The 14,335-nt window shown below is 37.7% G+C and overlaps 2 non-coding genes across 2 annotated transcripts; both read left to right on the plus strand.

The window, feature by feature from the left end:
- The first annotated feature begins 1,284 nt into the window (after nucleotides 1–1,284).
- Nucleotides 1,285–1,392, plus strand: LOC148547739 (small nucleolar RNA R71). The gene has a single exon (XR_015897270.1). It is a non-coding gene; the product is annotated as a small nucleolar RNA R71 (small nucleolar RNA).
- Nucleotides 1,393–13,850: 12,458 nt separating this feature from the next.
- On the plus strand, nucleotides 13,851–13,958 carry LOC148547740 (small nucleolar RNA R71). Its single transcript, XR_015897336.1, has one exon. It is a non-coding gene; the product is annotated as a small nucleolar RNA R71 (small nucleolar RNA).
- Nucleotides 13,959–14,335: the final 377 nt, after the last annotated feature.

Raw genomic sequence — 14,335 nt, forward strand, 5'->3', positions numbered from 1 at the left:
CTGTTTTCTTGAATTTTCTGCCATCTCTAATGAGAATTTAGCAGCTTGCACCCCATAGATTCCCAGTTTCTCTATTACAGAGAGGGGCATGAGGTTTACCCCTGAACCAAGGTCACACAGAGCCTTAAAGATCATGGTGCCTATAGTACAAGGTATTATGAGCTTTCCAGGATCCTGTCTCTTCTGAGGCAATGTCAGTTGATCCAGATCACTTAGTTCATTGATGAACAAGGGAGGTTCATCTTCCCAAGTCTCAATACCAAATAATTTGGCATTCAGCTTCATGATTGCACCAAGGAACTTGGCAGTTTGCTCTTTAGTAACATCCTCATTCTCTTCAGAAGAGGAATACTCATCAGAGCTCATGAATGGCATAAGGAGTTTCAATGGAATCTCTATGGTCTCTAGATGAGCCTCAGAGTCCTTTGGTTCCTCAGAGGGAAGCTCCTTGTTGACCACTGGACGTCCCAGGAGGTCTTCCTCACTGGGATTCACGTCCTCCTCTCCCTCTTTGGGTTCAGCCATTGTGCTTATGTCAATGGCCTTGCATTCTCCTTTTGGATTCTCTTCTGTATTGCTTGGGAGAGTACTAGGAGGGATTTCAGTGATCCTTTTACTCAGCTGGCCCACTTGTGCTTCCAAATTTCTAATGGAAGATCTTGTTTCATTCATGAAACTTACAGTGGCCTTAGATAGATCAGAGACTAAGTTTGTTAAATTAGAAGTATTTTGTTCAGAGTTCTCTGTCTATTGCTGAGTGGATGATGGAAAAGGTTTATTATTGTTAAACCTGATTCTTCCACCATTATTAAAGCCTTATTGAGGCTTTTGATCCTTCCATGAGAAATTTGGATGATTTCTCCATGATGAGTTATAGGTGTTTCCATAAGGTTCACCTAAGTAATTCACCTCTGCTATTGCAGGGTTCTCAGGATCATAAGCTTCTTCTTCATAAGAAGCCTCTTGAGTACTGTTGGATGCAGCTTGCATTCCATTCAGACTCTGAGAAATCATATTGACTTGCTGAGTCAATATTTTATTCTGAGCCAATATGGCATTCAGAGTATCAATTTCAAGAACTCCCTTCTTCATAGGCGTCCCATTACTCACAGGATTCCTCTCAGAAGTGTACATGAACTGGTTATTAGCAACCATGTCAATGAGTTCTTGAGCTTCTGCAGGCGTTTTCTTTAGGTGAATGGATCCACCTGCAGAAGTATCCAATGACATCTTTGATAGCTCAGATAAACCATCATAGAATATATCCAGGATGGTCCATTCTGAAAGCATGTCAGAAGGACATTTTTTGGTCAACTGTTTGTATCTTTCCCAAGCTTCATTGAGGGATTCACCATCTTTTTGTTTGAAGGTTTGAACATCCACTCTAAGCTTGCTCAGCTTTTGAGGAGGAAAGAACTTGGCTAAGAAAGCCGTGACTAGCTTATCCCAAGAGTTCAGGCTGTCTTTAGGTTGAGAGTCCAACCATATTCTAGCTCTGTCTCTTACAGCAAAAGGGAAAAGCATGAGCTTGTAGACTTCAGGATTTACTCCATTAGTCTTAACAGTATCACAGATCTGCAAGAATTCAGTTAAGAACTGAAAAGGATCTTCAGATGGAAGTCCATGAAACTTGTAGTTCTGCTGCATCAGAGAAACTAGCTGAGGTTTCAGCTCAAAATTGTTTGCTCCAATGGTAGGAATGGAGATGCTTCTTCCATGTAAATTGGAATTAGGTGCAGTAAAGTCACCAAGCATTCTCCTTGCATTATTATTATTTTCAGCTGCCATCTTCTTTTCCTATTTGATAATTTCTGACAGGTGCTTGCTGGTTTGTTGTAATTTAGCTTCTCTTAGTTTCCTCTTCAGAGTCCTTTCAGGTTCTGGATCTGCTTCAACAAGAATATTCTTGTCCTTGCTCCTGCTCATATGACAAAGAAGAGGGCACAGAAAAATAATAATAATAGATATCCTCTTTTTTTTTTTTGAGTGAGGGAGAGATGTTAGTAGATGAATAAACAAATAGAAGGAGATGAGAGAGAAGGAATTTTCGAAAATAATTTTTGAAAAAGAGTTAGTGATTTTTGAAAATAGTTTTTGAAAAAATGTTAGTAGTTTTCGAAAATTAAGATTTAAAAATTAAAATAATTAGTAAATTAAAAAGAAATTTTGAAAAAGGGGAAGATATTTTCGAAAATTACAGGGAGAGAGTTAGTTAGGAAGTTTTGAAAAGGATAAGAAACAAACAAAATGTTAGTTAGTTAGTTGAAACAAATTTTGAAAAGATAAGAAGTTAGGAAGTTAGAAAAGATATTTTGAAATCAAATTTTTGAAAAAGATAAGATAAGAAGATATTTTTGAAATGATATGATTGAAATTAGTTTTTGAAAAAGATTTGATTTTTTTTTTTAAATCACAATTAATGACTTGATTCACAAGAAATCACAAGATATGATTCTAGAACTCAAAGTTTGAATCTTTCTTAACAAGTAAGTAACAAACTTGAAATTTTTGAATCAAAACATTAATTGTTATTGTTATTTTCAAAAATTTGATATAAAAATAAGAAAAAGATTTTTGAAAAATATTTTTGGAATTTTCGAAAATAACTAAGAAAAATGAAAAAGATTTGATTTTTGAAAATTATTTTGAAAAAGATAAGATTTTTAAATTGAAAATTTGATTTGACTCATGAAAACAACTAGATTTTAAAAATTTTTGAAAAAGTCAAATCTAATTTTCGAAATTTTTGAGAGAAAAAAAAGGGAAGATATATATATATATTTTTTATTTTTGAATTTTTAATGATGAGAGAGAAAAACAAGAAAAATGATGCAATGTACGAGAATTTTAGATCAAAACATGTGATGCATGCAAGAATGCTATGAATGTCAAGATGAACACCAAGAACACTATGAAGATCATGATGAACACCAAGAACATATTTTTGAAAAAATTTTTAATGCAAAGAAAACATGCAAGACACCAAACTTAGAATTCTTTAATACTTAGACACTAAGAATTCAAGGATGCATATGAGAAACAAGAAAAGACACAAAACATGCAAATGCAAGGATCAAACAAGAAGACTTACCAAGAACAACTTGAAGATCATGAAGAACACTATGAATGCATGAAAATTTTCGAAAAATGCAAGATGCACATGCAATTGACACCAAACTTATAACATGACTCAAGACTCAAACAAGAAACACAAAATATTTTTGATTTTTTTGATTTTCTAATTTTTTTGTATTTTCTTTTAATTTTTTTTTGAAAATTATTGTGAAAAACAAAAATAAGGATTCCAAAATTTTTAATATGAATTCCAGGAATCTTATGCTCTAAAGCTCCAATCAAAGCGTCAGGCATGGCTTAATAGCCAGCCAAGCTTTAGTATGTAATCCAGACATGACATGCCTGACATACCCTATCCAGAAGGATTGGGCATGACTCCACTGAGGTGATTAGTTGAAGGTCAATCCCAAAGCAGTTTGGGTATGGCTTTACAGCCAGATAGGCTTCAACATGCTTCATGAAACACTAGAATTCATTCTTAAAAATTTTGAAGCCATAGAATAATTTATTTTTGAAAACATTATTTTTATTATTATATTTATTTAATTTTCTTTTCGAAAACAAAAGAAAAATTTTTGAAAGATTTTTGAAAGATTTTTGAAAACAAAACAAAAAGAAAATTACCTAATCTGAGCAACAGGATGAACCGTCAGTTGTCCAAACTCGAACAATCCCCGGCAACGGCGCCAAAAACTTGGTATGCGAAATTGCTACTCAGGTTGTGAATTGTTGTTCGAAATTGATTCCCTGGCAATGGCACCAAAAACGGATGCACAGGACCATGGTCTAAACATATCTTCACAACTTCGCATAACTAACCAGCAAGTGCACTGGGTCGTCCAAGTAATACCTTACGTGAGTAAGGGTCGAATCCCACGGATATTGTCGGTATGAAGCAAGCTATGGTCACCTTGTAAATCTCAGTCAGGTGGATATCAAATGGTTATGGAGTTTTCGAAAATAATATAATAAAATAGGGATAGAAATACTTATGTAATTCATTGGTGAGAATTTCAGATAAGCGAATGGAGATGCTTTCGTTCCTCTGAACCTCTGCTTTCCTGCTATCTTCATCTAGTCAGTCTTACTCCTTTCCATGGCTGGCTTTATGTGATACATCACCATTGTCAATGGCTACTTTCGGTCTTCTCTCAGGAAAATGATCCAAATGCCCTGTCACGGCACGGCTAATCGTCTGGAGGCATCACCCTTGTCAATGGCTTCATCTTATCCTCTCAGTGAAAATGGTCAACGCACCCTGTCATGGCACGGCTATTCATCTGTCGGTTCTCGATCATGCTGGAATAGGATTTACTATCCTTTTGCGTCTGTCACTAACGCCCCGCAATCGCGAGTTTGGAGATCGTCACAGTCTTTTATTCATTGAATCCTACTCGGAATACCACAGACAAGGTTTAGACCTTCCAGATTCTCTTGAATGCCGCCATCATTCTAGCTTACACCACGAAGATTCTGATTAAGAGATCTAAGAGATACTCATTCAATTCTAATGTAGAACAGAAGTGGTTGTCAAGCACGCGTTCATAGGGAATGATGATGATTGTCACGTTCATCATATTCAGGTTGAAGAGCGAATGAATATCTTAGAAGCGAAATAAGATGAATTGAATAGAAAACAGTAGTACTTTGCATTAATCTTTGAGGAACAGCAGAGATCCACACCTTAATCTATGGAGTGTAGAAACTCTACCGTTAAAAATACATAAGTGAAAGGTCCAGGCATGGCCGAATGGCCAGCCCCTCTGATCTAAGAACCAGGCGTCCAAAGATGGTCAAAAATACGCCTAATACAATAGTAAAAGGTCCTATTTATAATAAACTATCTACTAGGGTTTACAGAAGTAAGTAATTGATGCATAAATCCACTTCCGGGGCCCACTTGGTGTGTGCTTGGGCTGATCTTGAGTGTTGCACGTGTAGAGGTCCTTTTGTGGAGTTGAACGCCAGCTTTTGTGCCAGTTTGGGCGTTCAACTCTGGTTTTGGCTCCTTTTCTGGCGCTGGACGCCAGATTTGGGCAGAGAGCTGGCGTTGAACGCCTGTTTGCATCATCTAAACTTGGCCAAAGTATGGACTATTATACATTTCTGGAAAGCCCTGGATGTCTACTTTCCAATGCAATTGGAAGCGCGCCATTTCGAGTTCTGTAGCTCCAGAAAATCCACTTTGAGTGTAGGGAGGTCAGAATCCAACAACATCAGCAGTCCTTCTTCAACCTCTAAATCTGATTTTTGCTCAAGTCCCTCAATTTCAGTCAGAAAATACCTGAAATCACAGAAAAACACACAAACTCATAGTAAAGTCCAGAAATGTGAATTTAACATAAAAACTAATGAAAACATCCCTAAAAGTAACTAGATCCTACTAAAAACATACTAAAAACAATGCCAAAAAGCGTATAAATTATCCGCTCATCACATATGAATAAGTGGGTGAAAGACTTGATAAAACCACTCAATTAAACTCAATATAAATCATAAAATAATAGTTTATCAACCGGTCGATACTGATCTCCGTGGGTTAGTTACTTCCTTTCTCAACACTAATGTTTAATTTGTCAGTTTGATTGCATGTTTATTTGATTTTGTGCATAATTTTACCACTGCTTGGTTGAAGTAATAATTTCTTTTTCAAGAAACTTCTTTTATAGCATTTCACTAATTTGAATCAAAATTTTTATTGAACTTGTTTGAAGAAATATTATACTGGAACATGGTTTAGAGCTCGAACACACAAAACCAGTGAGATTTTGAGCCTATTTGATTGGTTGCATTTTATCAACCAATATATTTTATTTTTGTGTGTGTTATTCTCTCTAAAATTGTAATCTTTGTCTTGCTTAATTCTATATTTCTATTGTTTGATGTATGCATGCACTTATATGATTGAGGCCTTTGTTTCACTGAGCTTACATACCCATATGGCCTTATCCTTTCATTATCCCTTGCAAACTAATTTTGAGCCTATTTTACCTCTTTGTTCTTTACTTTAGCTCATCACTAACTCTAAGTGGAAAACAATAATGTCCTTAATTTGAATCCTTGGTTAGCTTAGACTAGTGAGAGTGCTCACGAATTAAGTGTGGGGAAAAGTGGGTTTGGAAACATTTGGTTTAAGAATTGGGTGTTGTATATCCTTATGAAAATGTGAAAGAAATATTTAGGACATGTTCATGCATTCAATAATTTAATCATATGTATTGAGAAAATTAGAAAAAAATAAAATAAAAAAAAGAAGAAAAACAGAAAAAGAAAGAAAAAAAAAGAGCAAATAATAAAAAGGAGACAAAATGTTCCAAAGTAAATGATGATAGCAATGCATATGTACTGTACTCAAATCAGGATGCACCAATATGTAGAAAACATGGTTAGTGGACAGTTAGGTTTTGTATTGTGATTACATGGATTGTTTTAAGTTAGGTGGGAAAAGTTTAGGTTAATTAAGGATTCAGATTTTAGTCCACTTAACCAAATACAATCCTACCTTGACCCTAACCCCATTACAACCCTTAAAAGACCTCTTGATATGTGTATTTGTGCATCAAATTTGTGTTGATTGGTAGAAGAAAATCAAGTCTTAGAAAGCAAGATTAGTAGAGAATTGAGAGAATCGAACCTTAAACACCTGAGCGATTAGAGTGCATACACTTCCAGTGAGGGTTCGATGCTCGATTCTTTGTTCCCGGATTTCATGAGCTACTTTCTTTTTTCAAGTTTACTTGTAATTTATTTTATGATTTGAATTAGTGAAATCTAGTTCATGTCTGTTCTTGGAAGATTTATTTACCTTGACCAAGTAGGTAGAAGCATTTCACATTTAGTTGCATTCATATAGATAGGTTGCATTTCATACTCTCTACCATTCCTCTTCACTCTTTTATAGCTTCTCTTGAGTTTAGCATGAGGACATGCTAATGTTTAAGTATGGGAAGGTTGATAAACCACTATTTTATGGTTTATCTTGTGCTTAATTGAGTGGATTTTATCAATCTTTCATATACTTGTTCATACAAAATGCATGGGTTTACGTTCTCCTTCCTGATTTTGTGCTATAATTGAAAACATGCTTCTTTGGTCTTAATTTTGCTATGTTTAATCCTCTCTTATTACCATTCGATGCCGTGATATGTGTGTTAAGTGTTTTCAGAGATTACAGGGCAGGAATGACTCAGAAGATGGAAAGGAAGCATGCAAAAGTGGAAGGAATACAAGAAGTTGAAGAAATTGCTAAGCTGTCTAGGCTGAGCTTTTGGTACTAAAACGACCATAACTTGAGCTACAGAGGTCCAAATGACGTGGTTTTAGTTGTGTTGGAAAGCTAACGTCCGGGGCTTCGCGACGATATATAATTTGCCACAGCTGCTCTGGTGCACGAAATCGTGATCGTTCATTCCTTGGTAACGGCGCTAAAAACTTAATACGTACGTTCATAATCTTAATTCTTTGTCACAACTTCGCACAACTAACCAGCAAGTGCACTAGGTCGTCCAAGTAATAAACCTTACGTGGGTAAGGGTCGATCCCATGGAGATTTTCTGCTTGAAGCAAGCTATGGTCACCTTGTAAATCTCAGTCAGGCAGATTCAATTGGTTATGGAGATTTGATAATTAAAATATAAATAAAACATAAAATAAGATTGAGATACTTATGTAATTCATTGGTGAGAATTTCAGACAAGCGTATAGAGATGCTTTGTTCCTTCTGAATCTCTGCTTTCCTATTGCCTTCATTCAATCCTTCATACTCCTTTCCATGGCAAGCTGTATGTTGGGCATCACCGTTGTCAATGGCTATATCCCGTCCTCTCAGTGAAAATGGTCCAAAATGCGCTGTCACCGCACGGCTAATCATCTGTCGGTTCTCGAACCTGCTGGAATAGGATTCAGTAATCCTTTTGCGTCTGTCACTATGCCCAGCACTCGCGAGTTTGAAGCTCGTCACAGCCATCCCTTCCCCGATCCTACTCGGAATACCACAGACAAGGTTTAGACTTTTCGAATCTCAAGAATGGCCGCCAATAATTCTAGCCTATACCACGAAGACTCTGATCGTGAATCAGGAGGCTAAGAGATATATATTCAAGCTTGTTTTCATGTAGAACGGAAGTGTTTGTCAGGCACACGTTCATAAGTGAGAATGATGATGAACGTCACATAATCATCACATTCATCTTGTTCTTGTGTGCGAATGAATATCTTAGAGAAGAAATAGGCTTGAGTTGAATAGAAAAACAATAGTACTTTGCATTAATTCATGAGGAATAGCAGAGCTCCACACCTTAATCTATGGTGTGTAGAAACTCTACCGTGGAAAATACATAAGTGATGAAGGTCCAGGCATGGCCGAATGGCCAGCCTCCATAAAGGTCTAAGATAGCATAAAACTGATCAAAGATCATAAAATAAATCACTAATAGTAGTTTTTATACTAGACTAGTGACTAGGGTTACAAAAAATAAGTAAATGATGCAGAAATCCACTTCCGGGTCCACTTGGTGTGTGCTTGGGCTGAGCATTGAGCTTTCATGTGTAGAGGTCTTCCTTGGAGTTGAACGCCAGTTTGTAACTTATTTCTGGCGTTTAACTCTGCTTTGGGCAGAGAACTGGAGTTGAATGCCAGTTTGCGTCATCTAAACTCGGACAAAGTATGAACTATTATATATTGATGGAAAGCCCTGAATGTCTACTTTCCAACGCAATTGAGAGCGTGCCATTTAGACTTTTGTAGCTCCAGAAAATTCACTTTGAGTGCAGAGAGGTTAGAATCCAACAGCATCTACAGTCCTTCTCAGCCTCTGAATAAGATTTTTGCTCAAGTTCCTCAATTTCGGCCAGAAAATACCTAAAATCACAAAAGAAACACACAAACTCATAGTAAAGTCCAGAAATATGATTTTTATTTAAAAACTAATAAAAATATACTAAAAACTAGCTAAATCATACTAAAAACTATGTAAAAACAATGCCAAAAAGCGTATAAATTATCCGCTCATCACAACACCAAACTTAAATTGTTGCTTGTCCCCAAGCAACTGAAAATCAAATAGGATAAAAAGAAGAGAATATACTATAAATTCCAAAAACATCAATGAAATTTAGCTCCAATTAAATGAGCGGGACTAGTAGCTTTTTGGCTCTGAACAGTTTTGGCATCTCACTTAATCCATTGAAGTTCAGAATGATTGGCATCTATAGGAACTTAGAATTTAGATAGTGTTATTAATTCTCCTAGTTCAGTATGTTGATTCTTGAACACAGCTACTTTATGAGTCTTGGCCATGGCCCTAAGCACTTTTAGAGTCCCCAATTAGAGGTGTCCAGGGTTTTTAAGCACACTCTTCTTTTTGCTTTGGACCTCAACTTTAACCGCCCAGTCTCAAGTTTACACTTGACACCTTCACGCCACAAGCACATGGTTAGGGACAGCTTGGTTTAGCCGCTTAGGCTAGGATTTTATTCCTTTAGGCCCTCCTATCCATTAATGCTCAAAGCCTTGGATCCTTTTTATTACCCTTGCCTTTTGGTTTTAAGGGCTATTGGCTTTTTCTGCTTGCTTTTTCTTTTTCTTTATCATTTTTTTCGCCAATATATATATATATATATATATATATATATATATATATATATATTTTTTTTTTTTTCCTTTTTTTTCGCATTTTTTTCTGCAAGCTTTGTTCTTCATTGCTTTTTCTTGCTTCAAGAATCATTTTTATGATTTTTCAGATTATCAAATAACATTTCTCCTTCTTCATCATTCTTTCAAGAGCCAACAATTTTAACATTCATAAACAACAAATTCAAAAGACATATGCACTGTTCAAGCATTCATTCAGAAAACAAAAAGTATTGTCACCACATCAAAATAATTAAACCAATTTCAAGGATGAATTCGAAACCATGTACTTCTTGTTCTTTTGTTTTTAGAACAGTTATCATTTAAGAGAGGTGATGGATTCTTAGGACATTCATAGCTTTAAGACATAGACACTTAAACACTAATGATCATGTAATAAAGACACCAACATAAATAAACATAAAGCATAGTAAACGAAAAACAGAAAAATAAGAACAAGGAGATTAAGGAACGGGTCCACCTTAGTGAGGGTGGCGTCTTCCTCTTCTTGAAGAACCAATGGTGCTCTTGAGCTCCTCTATATCTCTTCCTTGCCTTTGTTGCTCCTCCCTCATAGCTCTTTGATCTTCTCTAATCTCATGGAGAATGACGGAGTGCTCTTGGTGTTCCATCCTTAGTTGTCCCATGTTGGAACTTAATTCTCCTAGGGAGGTGTTGATTTGCTCCCAATAGTTTTGTGGAGGAAAGTGCATCCCCTAAGGCATCTCAGGGATTTCATGGTGAGGAATTTCCTCATGCTCTTGTTGAGGTCCATGATCTCTTGTTTGCTCCATCCTTTTTTTAGTGATGGGCTTATCCTCATCAATGAGGATATCTCCCTCTATGTCAATTCCAGCCAAATTGCAGAGGTGGCAAATGAGGTGAGGAAAGGCTAACCTTGCCAAAGTGGAGGACTTGTCAGCCACCTTGTAGAGTTCTTGAGGTATAATCTCATGAACTTCCACTTCCTCCCCAATCATGATACTATGAATCATGATGGCCCGGTCTACAGTAACTTCAGACCGGTTGCTAGTAGGAATAACTGAGCGTTGAATGAACTCCAACCATCCTCTAGCTACAGGCTTAAGGTCTGGTCTTCTCAATTGAACCGGCTTGCCTCTTGAGTCAACTTTCCATTGAGCTCCTTCCACACATATGTCCATGAGGACTTGGTCCAACCTTTGATCAAAGTTGACCCTTCTAGTGTAGGGGCGTGCGTTTTCTTGCATCATTGGCTAGTTGAACGCCAACCTTACATTTTCTGGACTGAAATCTAAGTATTTCCCCCGAACCATTGTAAGCCAATTCTTTGGGTTTGGGTTCACACTTTGATCATGGTTTCTAGTGATCCATGCATTTGCATAGAACTCTTGAACCATTAAGATCCCGACTTGTTGAATAGGATTAGAGGGAACTTCCCATTCTCTTCTTCTAATCTCTTGTCGAATCTCCGGATATTCGCTCTTTTTGAGCTTAAAAGGGACCTCAGGGATCACCTTTTTCTTGGCCACAACTTCATAGAAGTGGTCTTGATGGACCTTTGAGATGAATCTCTCCATCTCCCATGACTCAAAGGTGGAAGCAATTGCTTTCCCTTTCCTCTTTCTTGAGGTTTCTCTGGCCTTAGGTGCCATTGATGGTTATGAAAAAACAAAAAGCAATGCTTTTACCACACCAAACATAAAAGGTTTGCTCGTCCTCGAGCAAAAGAAGAAAGAAAGTAGTAGAAGACGAAGAAAATAGAGGTGATGGAGGGAGAGAGTGTATTCGGCCAAGGGGGAGAAGTGTAGGTTGTAATGTGTGAAAATGGAGTAGTGTAGAGGGGTTTATATAGGGGTGGGGGGGAGGTTAGGTTTCGGCCATTAGGGTTGGGTTTGGAAGGGAAAAGAATTTGAATTTTGGAGGTAGGTGGGGTTTATGGGGAAGAGATATAGAGGTGATTGGTCAAGGGTATTTGGGGAAGAGAGTTATGAAAAGGTGTGAAGAGGAGAGAAAAAGAGGTGGGGTAGGTGGGGATCCTATGGGGTCCACAGATCCTGTGGGGTCAAGGACTTAGCATCCCTGCTCTAATTAGGCATGCAAAACGCCCTTAGAATGTATGTCTGGCATTAAACGCCAGCTTGCTGCTTGTTTCTGGCGTTTAACACTAATTCCATGCTCTGTTCTGGCGTTAAACGCCAGTCTGGTGTTTGTTTCTGGCGTTTAACGCCAGCTTGATGCTTCTTTCTGGCATTAAACGCCAGTTTGGTGCTTCTTACTGGCGTTTAAATGCCAGTAAGCTCTTCCTCCAGGGTGAGCTGTTTTTAATGCTATTTTTCATTCTGTTTTTGATTTTTCAGTAGTTTTTGTGACTCCACATGATCATCAACCTAAAAAAACATGAAATAAAAATAGAAAATAAATAGATATAATTAAATAACATTGGGTTGCCTCCCAACAAGCATTTTTTAAAAGTCATAGCTTGACAGTGAGCTCTCATGGAGCCTCACAGATGTTCAGAGCATTGTTGGAAGCTCCCAACACCAAACTTAGAGTTTGGTTGTGGCCTCCCAACACCAAACTTAGAGTTTGACTGTGGGGGGCTTTGGTTGACTCTGCAGTGAGAGAAGCTTTTCAAGCTTCCTCTCCATGGTTACAGAAGGAGATCTTTGAGTTTTAAATACAAGGTTGTCCTCATTTAGTTGAAGGACCAACTCTCCTCTGTCCACATCAATCACAGCTTTTGCTGTGGCTAGGAAGGGTCTTCCAAGGATGATGGATTCATCCTCATCCTTCCCAGTGTCTAGGATTATGAAATCAGCAGGGATGTAAAGACCTTCAACCTTTACTAACACGTCCTCTACTAGTCCATAAGCCTGTTTCATGGATTTGTCTGTCATCTCTAATGATAATTTGGCATCCTGTACCTCAAAGATTCCTAGTTTCTCCATTACAGAGAGTGGCATTAAGTTTATGCCTGACCCCAGGTCACATAGAGCCTTCTCAAAGGTCATGGTGCCTATGTTACAGGGTATTAAGAATTTACCAGGATCCTATTTCTTTAGAAGTAGAGTTTGCTGAACCAAGGCATTTAGTTCCTTGATGAGCAATGGAGGTTCATCCTCCCAAGTCTCATTACCAAATAATTTGGCATTCAGCTTCATGATTGCTCCTAAATATTGAGCAACTTGCTCTTCAGCAATGTCTTCATCTTCTTCAGAAGATGAATAGTCATCAGAGCTCATGAATGGTAAAAGGAGGTTCAATAGAATCTCTATGATCTCTAGATGAGCCTCAGATTCCCTTGGTTCCTCAAAGGAAAACTCCTTATTGGTCAGTGAACTTCCCAGGAGGTCTTCCTCACTAGGATTCACGTCCTCCTCCTCCTCTCTGGGTTCGGCCACACCAAGTAAGGTTATGGCCTTGCACTCTCTTTTTGGATTCTCTTTTGTATTGCTTGGGAGAGTACTAGGAGGAGTTTCAGTGACTCTTTTAATCAGCTGGCCCACTTGTGCCTCCAAATTTCTAATGGAAGACCTTGTTTCATTCATGAAACTTAGAGTGGCCTTAGATAGATCAGAGACTATATTTGCTAAGCTAGATAGATTCTGCTCAGAATTCTCTGTCTGTTGCTGAGTGGATGATGGAAAAGGCTTGCTATTGCTAAACCTGTTTCTTCCACCATTATTAAAGCCTTGTTGAGGCTTTTGTTGATCCTTCCATGAGAAATTTGGATGATTTCTCCATGAGGGATTATAGGTGTTTCCATAGGATTCACCCATATAATTCACCTCTGCTATTCAGGGTTCTTAAGATCATAAGCTTCTTCTTCAGAAGATGCCTCTTTAGTACTGTTGGATGCAGCTTGCAATCCATTCAGACTCTGAGAAATCATATTGAATTGCTGAGTCAATATTTTATTCTGAGCCAATATGGTATTCAGAGTATCAGTTTTAAGAACTTTCTTCCTCTGAGGCGTCCCATTACTCACAGGATTCCTTTCAGAAGTGTACATGAACTGGTTATTTGCAACTATATCAATGAGTTCCTGAGCTTCTGCAGGCATTTTCTTTAGGTGAATGGATCCGCCTGCAGAATGGTCCAATGACATCTTTGATAATTCAGACAGACCATCATAGAATATATACAGGATGGTCTATTCTGAAAGCATGTCAGAAGGACACTTTTTGGTCAGTTGCTTATATCTCTCCCAAGCTTCATAGAGGGATTCACCTTCTTTCTGTTTGAAGGTTTGAACATCCACTCTAAGCTTGCTAAGCTTTTGAGGAGGAAAGAACTTGGCTAAGAAAGCTGTGACCAGCTTATCCCAAGAGTTCAGGCTATCTTTAGGTTGAGAGTCCAACCATATTCTAGCTCTGTCTCTTACAGCAAACGGGAAAAGCATAAGCCTGTAGACCTCGGGATCAACCCCATTGGTCTTAACAGTATCACAGATCTGCAAGAATTCAGTTAAGAACTGAAAAGGATCTTCTGATAGAAGTCCATGAAACTTGCAATTCTGTTGCATCAGAGAAACTAATTGAGGTTTTAGCTCAAAATTGTTTGCTCCAATGGCAGGGATTAAGATGCTTCTTCCATGTAAGCTGGAATTTGGTGCAGTGAAGTCACCAAGCATCTTCCTTGCATTGT

The sequence above is a fragment of the Arachis ipaensis genome, chromosome B8, assembly GCF_059453495.1.
Source record: "Arachis ipaensis isolate K30076 ecotype BB chromosome B8, ASM5945349v1, whole genome shotgun sequence".
NCBI classification, from domain to species: domain Eukaryota; kingdom Viridiplantae; phylum Streptophyta; class Magnoliopsida; order Fabales; family Fabaceae; genus Arachis; species Arachis ipaensis.